The sequence below is a fragment of the Rhipicephalus microplus genome, chromosome X (genome assembly GCF_043290135.1).
Source record: "Rhipicephalus microplus isolate Deutch F79 chromosome X, USDA_Rmic, whole genome shotgun sequence".
NCBI classification, from domain to species: domain Eukaryota; kingdom Metazoa; phylum Arthropoda; class Arachnida; order Ixodida; family Ixodidae; genus Rhipicephalus; species Rhipicephalus microplus.
In genome coordinates this window covers 36,091,985-36,101,698 of record NC_134710.1, presented here as the reverse complement: position 1 = coordinate 36,101,698, position 9,714 = coordinate 36,091,985, and positions in this window count along the sequence as shown.

Genomic DNA, 9,714 nt, shown 5'->3' with positions numbered 1-9,714 from the left:
TACACGGCACCCCATCCCGTTTCGCCCCCAGCACCTTCTGTCGTTAACCCATGGCGCACCTTGAATAATCGACCCATCTGTTTCGCATGCGGTTGCGTGGGACATATAGCACGCTACTGTCGCCGTCGCAACTTCCAGCAGAGTGTCCATTATTCAGATTCATTAATTCATTACAATATATATATATATATATATATATATATATATAAGGGAAAGAAGTGTATACCTAAGGGCTCGTTTTTCCGTGTTTTTAACACAATAATAATGAGATATAACAGACAGTAATGCCAAGGAATGTACAGGGGAAGTTATTAACATTAATGGAATGTAAATAAGAAGAAAGAAAAGTGGATGAAAAAATTACCAACTGTAAGCAGGAATCGAACCTACGACCTTCGAATTACGCGTTCGATGCTCTTATTATTTACATTCCATTAATGTTAATAACTTCCCCTGTACATTCCTTGGCATTACTGTCTGTTATATCTCATATATATATATATATATATATATATATATATATATATATATATATATATATATATATATATATATATATATATATATATATATATATATATATATATATATATATATATAATGTTACTGTTACGCATGCCTGGGAAGAAAACGAAGATGGGTGAACATGCTGGCTGCCCCAAGCTGGAGGAAGAAAGAAGACGACGACACTGCGATCATCAACCTGTTGGTCTGGCTGGTTGGAAGCCGGGCTGGTCAAGCGAAAAGTTGCTACGAGGCACGGTCGACCGTTCCAGAGCGTTCCAGAAGCGTCTTCGTTCTGAACCGGGCTCGTCCCTTCGGACTCTTTCGGACGGTGGTTTGGCTGAGTTTTGGGTAAATTTGACCTGTTGAAACTAGCTGACGTTGCATATTACTTCTTTAAGCAATCGAATTAGTGCTAATGTCTAATTCATCTCCTGGCCAAGGGCATAGCCCTTGGTCAGCCTCCTTGCCTAATGATGAATTGCCATTGGAATATTTTTTCCGCAGTGGTGTTGGAAGCATACCTGTTGCGCTGGTGCCCTCGAGTGGTGGATTTATTAGGCTCAACAACCCGAAGGCGATCCAGGTGGGGTTGCAGGCCATGACGCCGCACTTTCAGCTGATAAGTGATGTTCGTCAGTTCGGAAGAGGTGGTTTGGTATGCAGATCGTCAGATCCTTCGTGCGTTTCTGACATCCTAAAATGCAAGACATTTGCTTCGGTCCCGGTAAGTGCATTTATCCCGCCTCATTTAGCGTGCACTAAGGGAATTGTACGAGGAGTCGACTCTACATTAACGCCCGCTGAGACTCTGGAAAAGCTGTCTGATGCTGGGGTCATAGCTGTGTACCGATGCAACCGATTAGTTAACGGTGAGAAAGTCCCCACTGAGTCGGTTATTGCTACCTTTGCCGGCACTTCCTGTCCATCCGAGTTGAAAATATGGCCGCTCATTTTCAGAGTCGAACGTCTCGCTTCTCGTCCTCTCCAATGTCAAAACTGTTGGCGTTTTGGTCACAGTGCAGGGGGCTGTAAATCAAATTCACGTTGCCGCATCTGTGGCGATACCCACCCATCGAAGGAGTGCATCACCGAAACCGAAAAGTGCTGCCTCTGTGCAGAAAATCACGCGGCCGATTATCTGAACTGCACCGCAAGGTCTAATGAAACCCAACTTCTAGAAATCATGGACAGACGTCGTTGCTCGCGGCGAGAAGCAATAACAGTTGTGAAGGATAGAGCCTTTGGATATGCCGGAGTCGCGTCGAGGCACGAACAACTAAGTGAGACGAAGATTCTTAATCTTATTGAGGCTGCAGTAGAAAAGGCGATGTCGAAAGCGCTGGAACACATAGTTACGAGCGTGAGTGAGTGCATCTCTCAAGTGTTTTGCTCACAGATGACACAGCTGGCTTCTGCAATAGCAGTACCGATGGCCAAGTCGGCACCTTGTGCAGTGGAAGTTATACCGAATTTAGCCCCACAGCGACAATCCCGCGAGGAGAAAACCCCAATTTTGTCCGTACCTTCTACGTCGACCCACGTGGAGGATCAGAATGAAATGGACGTATGCCAAGATTTCAGGCGTCAGAAGCGCACTGGATCTCCATTAAAATCTCCTTGCCCAAACACAAAACCCAAAAAGGGCAGCGAAAATGCCAGTGCACTTTTTAAGGAGAGTATTTTAGAAGCTGCCGTTGCTGAAGTGTTTCGCTCGTCAACATAGATACCTTGAAAGTACTACAGTGGAATTGTAGGTCTTCGATTTCTGCTTCTACTGACTTACTTTGCTCAATTAATCAGTTATATCCGGATATAATCTTATTACAAGAAACCTGGCTTAACCCTGTTAAGAATTATCATTTAAACAATTTTAGAGCATTTCGGTTAGACCGTCCATCACTAGGAGGTGGTCTAATTATACTAGTCTCGAATAAATTTTGCCGCACAGCGAGCATAGTTTTTCAGCTTATGTCCACAGACTGTGAAATTTTGGCAATAGACCTCTGTCTGCCCGGGCACCACCCTTTTTCACTTATAAACGCATATTTTCCAACGGGTTTGCATAATACTCAACAATTAGATACTGCCTTAGCTAACTGCAAGAATGATTTCATTCTGACTGGTGATTTCAACTCACATCATGTTTCATGGGGATTTCGAACAGACCATTCTGGTACTCTTCTGTGGGATTGGATGATTAATAAAAATCTTACCGGCCTAAATGATAGACAGCCTACATTTATTCGCGGACGGACACGATCGGTATTAGATCTCACGTTTTGCAGCCCAAGTGTTTCAATAAAGTCTTGGAAAACAATTGATTTCTCTTCAAACAGTGACCATCTTCCTGTATACTTTGAAATCTCATGTGCTGTGAAATCTATTGAAAGGACAGAGAAAACATTGATCAATTACAAAAAAGTTAAGGACTGCTTGCGTTCCAACATTAGGGCAGTGTCCAGTGGTCAAAATGAAGACCTCGGCAGAAATCTCTGTTCTGCTTTAAAAATCTCCAAGAACACTTCAGAATTTGTAATTGCTTCGTCGTCATCCAAAAGTGCCCAACCTAGTAGATGGTGGAATGATGAGTGCACACGAGATTATAGAAGAAGAAAAGCTGCATGGAAAAGACTTATATGTAATCAGAGTCCAAAAAATTGGAAGGATTATCAGTTCATTGCGGCAACATTTAAACGCACTGTATCGCGAGCGAAAGAGCAATATGACCAAGAACATTTCGAGTACCTGTCTAAATCAAATAACAAACGTGCTTTATTCAACTTCCTTCGTGGTAGGAAGAAGACCCCTATACCAGGAAACGTTGACTCAGTAGTTTACACCTCACAGGAACTACAGGAATCATTGAATCAGTTGGCTAAAGAATTAGAAAACAGGTTCTCAACGCATCTTCCTAATTCGGCTTACACAACAACCATCTATGACTACACAGAAATAGCGACTTCCGAATTAAATCAGGCTATGGAAAGATTGCCAAATGCAGCACCAGGCTCCGATGGAATAACAAATACAATGCTAAAAATACTTCACAGGGAATATCCGAATGATCTGTTAGGTCTCGTCAATTATTCCCTTAGAAGAGCATGGATCCCTTCTGAATGGAAGATTGCGAAAATTATACCATTGCTTAAGAAACAGGGGGCAGGCTATAATTTAGACAACATACGACTGATAGCCTTAACATCTAATGTAGTAAAACTTATTGAAAGGGTACTTCATGGTCGTATAATTAGGTTTATTAACGAGAAACAACTGTTGAGTTCTTCCCAAATTGGCTTTAGATCTGGATATTCCATATGGCATGCACATGTAGATCTGGAAAGTCCTATTGATATTGCCCGTCACAAAAAGCACTTTGCGGCTTTAGTAACGTTAGACATATGTAAAGCATATGATAGTGTAGAGTATTCTATCTTGACTAATAAGTTATGGAGTCATGGACTTCCACCTTATATAGTAGCATGGGTGACGGAATTTTTAAGTAGAAGAGAATTCTATTGTTATCAAGGCGTTTTCTTTTCCTGTAAGCACAAGCAAACCCGAGGTGTACCTCAAGGGTCAGTACTTTCCCCGGTTTTATTCAACATATTGCTTAGTACCATCCCCGTTCATCCAGAAGTGAAAACCTATGTTTATGCCGATGACATTGCTTTCTTTGCTATGGCACATGACTTCCACTGTCTCTACACTATCTTGCAAACATATCTTAATAAAATAGAACATTGGTTGGATGGATTGATGTTGAACCTGAATACCGGTAAATGTGCTATTCTCGTTTTTCCAATCAAAGATCCCGTGCACATATCTATTAATTACAAGCTTCAAGATATCCCACAAGTACAATCATTGAAATATCTTGGAGTTATGTATAATGAGCATCTAAATTGGCGCCCTCACATTGAATACATCGCGACAAAAGCAGTACGCGCGATGGGCGTATTGCGGAGGTTGAGCAATTGTAGATCAGGTATGAGAAGAAAGGCACTTTTGATTATATATAAAATGTATGTCCGACCTGTGTTGGAGTTTGGCTGCATTCTTTTTTCTGGTGCGCCAGCCTACAAACTTCGGCCGCTCGTTCTGTTGGAAAGAGAGGCTTTACGGCTCTGCTTAGGACTTCCAAAGTATACTGCAAATGCAGTGTTATACCTTGAAGCACGAATACCAACCTTATTATGTCGCTTTAACATTCTTACTGTGCAGACCTTTTTACGACTATATGAAGCACCGTTTAACCCTGAACAAATTATTTTTATTTCCAATCCTGACCTATTCTTCTCCGTGCATTGGCCCAGATTTACCAAACCACAAATAGTATTTGTTCAATCGTTACTTGAGCCCCTAAATGTACACGTTCGTGATCTGATTCCTTTAACTGAGCAACAAAATTCTCCAGAAATTGTTTACCATGATATCTTCCCAACTCACGCAAAGCTATTACCTACAGGCATTTTAAATGGTTTATTGCAGGACCATTTAAGTACTCTGCCAACAAATGTCATTATAGCAACGGATGCATCTCAATCACATGAAAAATCAGGCGTTGGAATATATTGCCCCGTACTTGATTGGTCATTTTCACTTCGCTTACCGGACTTTCTTCCTGTCTTTCTGGCTGAATTCATGGCAATAATGTTAGCTTTGCGAAAGGTAAATATTTCCATTCCAGTTGTAGCAGTCATAACTAATTCATTATCAGTGTGCTCTTCTCTGTCCGCATCTGGTCACTCACCTATAGTGAAACTTTTTAAATCGTTGATCCCCTGTCATCTCCGAAGTATTCATTTAATCTGGACACCAGGGCACAAAGGTTTGTTGTTAAACGAAATAGCTGATTCTCTTGCGAAGGCATCCCTTTCGACACCAATTATTCCTATTTTCCCTCATACAGTATACATTACGGTGGCGCGATTTCGCACACTTAAAATCAGGCAAAATTTATCTGACCCTGCACTGACGGCTTCTCCAGAGTACAAACACTTGTTATTTCCCTGGCGCAGTGAACTGACTAAATCAAGGATGATGGAAGTTGTCATCACGAAATTTCGTTGCCGCGCTACCTCCCTCAATTTTTACTTGCATAGATCAGGCATATTGAATTCCCCTATGTGCATTTACTGTAATCAAGAGGAAACGATCAGTCATTTTTTATTACATTGTCGCCGTTTCGATTTATTCAGGCAAAGCATACTAGCACCACCTCTTCAAAGACTGGGCTTGCAACTATCACAACCTGATCTTCTTTCATTTGGAGCCTCTACACTGGGTTTCAGCCACAGGGATGTTTTATTCGCCGTTCAAGAATACATCACTGCGACTAAACGATTTTCTTGCTAAATTGCTGTCTCACTATTTTTCTTATTTTTTTTCTGCAAACTTGATATCGGTATTTCAAATCAAAATTAAGTTACAAAAAAATTGTAGGAATGACGCAATGCTGAAAGTTTAGGGCAAATTCACCTTATAATCGGCCAATCCCCTTCTTTGGGTACGAGCCATTTGCACAGGGAAACAACAACAACAACAACAACAACCTGTTGGCCGCTCCGGCGCTTCTCTTCGCGACCAAAATAAACGGCCCCCTTCAGCCGTATACGTCCTGGTCCTCCTTGTGCGTAACAGATTGGTGGAAGCGTGCTGGGTAAGACAAGCCCAACGACGGGAGCTTCACTACCTGGACTACGCCGCAGCCGCCGCCTTGCCGGACTCCCGCCTGCGCCGATGGTAATGGCCCAAGATCAGCCATCTAACGCTTCAAGGCCAACTCCAATGGGTTCCGTGCCCTACTACCGAGTCCCGCCAACCTTCGGAGGAAAATCGGGAGAGGATGTCGACGCGTGGCTCGTCCAGTACAATCGAGTCAGCAAGTCCAACGGCTGGGATGCTGCCGCTCAGCTCAGCGGTCTTTTGCCTTACGGATACTGCGCTCGTATGGTACGAAAACCACGAGGACACACTGACGACGTGGGACGTTTTTGTTGCAGAGCTGAAAGCGTGTTTCGGTGACTCGAGCGTCAAAAGGAAGCGGGCAGAGCAGACATTGTCTCAACGCGCGCAGCTTCCAGGTGAGACATGTACCACGTATATAAAGGATGTGCTGAAGCTCTGCAAGGTGGTCAGTGATCAGATGTCAGAAGACGACAAAGTAGGGCATTTGCTGAAAGGCATAGCTGAAGAAGGCTATAATTTTCTTATCGGAAAAGAGCACCTAGCTCGGTGTCCGACGTGATTCGGCATTGCCGAACTTTCGAACAGCTGAAAATGCGCAAGATTGCTCCAAAGTTCGGCCGGCTCACAAATGTTACAACGGTTGCCAGCATCGACACGAGCACCTGCCCAGACCTGTCCTCGACGATTCGAGAGATTGTTCGCGAAGAACTTTTTCGCTATAGAGAACAGACGCATTCAGCAGTTGATCACCATTCTGTAAACGACCGACATTCGGTATATGTGCCACGTGAGGCTGTGACTGCGCCGCCGCCTTCTACGACCCCTTGGCAATCGATGGTTAGTACAGCAGCTGTTGCGTACAGCGCACCCCCACAGCCAAGGAGAGCACCACGCTTGCCAGCTCCTCGCCATGACCGGCGCCCCCAGCGTCCGCCTTCTTCGCGACGCCCGGTCTATCCCTATGATATACGGAACGAACCGACCCACTACGCCAGGGAAGACGATGTTCGATTCATCGACGAACAAAGAGAGTTTCGACTTCTCACAGTTTGCTACTCCTGTGGTGTACCAGGACATATTTCGCGATTTTGCCCCACGGTATGGCTACCCACCACACTTTGCACGGCCTTCCGAACGACTTCGCGATGACCCGCGAGCAACGTACTATGACCCACCACAACACTCCACTCGATTGTCTGATCGACCATACGACGACCCTAGGGCAACACACCTGCTGCCTCGCGACGACTACTGGACACGCAGCTTCCGGAACCACTCCCCTGCATCTGACAGGAGCTTGACGCCTCCACCGCCTCGTGTTCCCCGTTCTCCTTCACCACGGCGTCGCAACACGTCTCCTTTGCCACAGGAAAACTAGCAAGCGCTGCCGATGGAGGTGAGGTCGCCGGAGACGTGCTAATATCAGAAATACCTCCTGTGTTGATGCTCAAGAACAAAGTACGTGTTTTTGTTGACGATGTGCCTGTGATGGCTTTGGTAGATACGGGGGCAACCATTTCGGTCATGAGTGCGTGTTTTAAAGATACCTTGGGGCGGAAGGTTTTATTTAAGTGGAATCAAGCTTCGAAGTTTTGCGGAGTGAGTGGTGAGGCACTGCATCCTGTTGGTGTGTGTCAAGCTGACGTGTTTCTCAGAGGCCGCGTTATCCCAACGGAGTTCGTGATTATTCCGCAGGCGACACATGATGTTATTTTGGGTATGGACTTTTTGAGGCAGTGTGGTGCGACTGTCGACTGCCGCACAGGGACAATAGTCTTGAGTGATCACGTTCCGCCAGCACTCTTGGAAAACCTTGTGGATGGTGAGACGGCATTGTGTGTCTGTGGTGACACTATCATACCACCGTTATCAACCGTTCGTGTACCTGTTGGTTGCAGCGACAGCTATTCCGCCAACTTTGATGCCAACGTAGAACCAGTGTACATCAACTGCATGAAAAAGAATGTGTTGATCCCACATTGTGTGGTGTCGATCAGACGTGGACACGATGGTTTATGGACTGTCAATTGCTCTACAGAACCCGTGATGTTACCAGATGGTCTAAAGTTAGCCGTCGTCAGTGGACAACACGAGGCCTTACTGGTGACCGAGCTTAGAGATGCGCCGGAAGAGCATCGTAGTCACAGTTTTGAAACGGCTCTTCTATCAATGGTGAATAAGTCGCTGAGCACAAGTGAACGCCGAACATTGGTCAATGTACTTTCGAAGCACGTCTCTGCATTCGACTTTGCGCAGAAAGACAAAGCACCCTTAATCCCTGCTTCTCGGACATGTCAAACTATCAACACGGGTTTGGCCAATCCGATTAGACAAAAGCCATACCGTGTTTCGCCATCCGAGCGGCGGAATATTAATCAGCAGGTGAACGAAATGATTGAAAACGGTATCATTCAAGAGTCGGTAAGTCCATGGGCAGCTCCAGTAATTCTCGTTAAAAAGAAAGACGGATCCTGGAGATTTTGCGTCGATTATCGCCGATTGAATGCTGTAACAAAAAATTCCGCCATATCCACGAAGTGAATGATGATGAGTGGGCGAAGCTCCGGAGGTAAACCTGGTAAACCATGAATCCTCTGTACATTTTGCCCACTCGATTTTATTACATCGCTCCCCCTAGCGTACGTCGCCGCACTAAATCGAACGATTGCCTTCAACCAATGACACGCGCCATATGTGACATCATTCCTATTTTATAAGATCTCGCGTCTTTCATCAACTACAAGTACCGCTTTCTAGTTTATAACATCTTGCATCTTTTCATCATCAGCTACAAGTACCACCATCTAGTAAACACTGCAAGAACTAAACGAGAGGTGGCTACATACAGGAGACGGTACCGCCATCTAGTGAACACTGCAAGAACTAAACTAGAGGTGGCTACATACAGTGGATGGTACCGCCATCTAGTGAACACTGCAAGAACTAAACTAGAGGTGGCTACATACAGGCTACAGGGGACGCACAGCCCACGCCCTAAGGAGCTTCGCCCCTAAAAAAGACGTGTACCCACTTCCACGTATTGATGATGCCATAGACTGTCTGCATTCGGCCTCTTACTTTTCCTCTGTAGACTTAAGATCGGGCTACTGGCAAATTCCCATGCATCCTGAAGATAAAGAAAAGACAGCCTTTGTAACTCCTGACGGCCTTTTTGAATTCAACGTGATGTCATTTGGACTGTGCAACGCGCCGGCGACGTTCGAGCGATTTATGGACACTGTTCTTCGTGGCTTGAAGTGGAGCATTTGCATGTGCTATCTCGACGACGTCGTCATCTTTGGCCGCACCTTCAGCGAACACAATTCACGTCTGGATACTGTACTGACTTGCATAAGAAACGCTGGCCTTGTTCTTAACTCAAATAAATGCCACTTCGGAGACCGACAAACCCTTGTTCTTGGACACCTAGTCGATCAGGAGGGCATCCGTCCAGATCCCCAGAAGACAGCCGCCGTTGAAACGTTCAATGTGCCGCGCTCTGTGAAGGAGCTCCGCAGT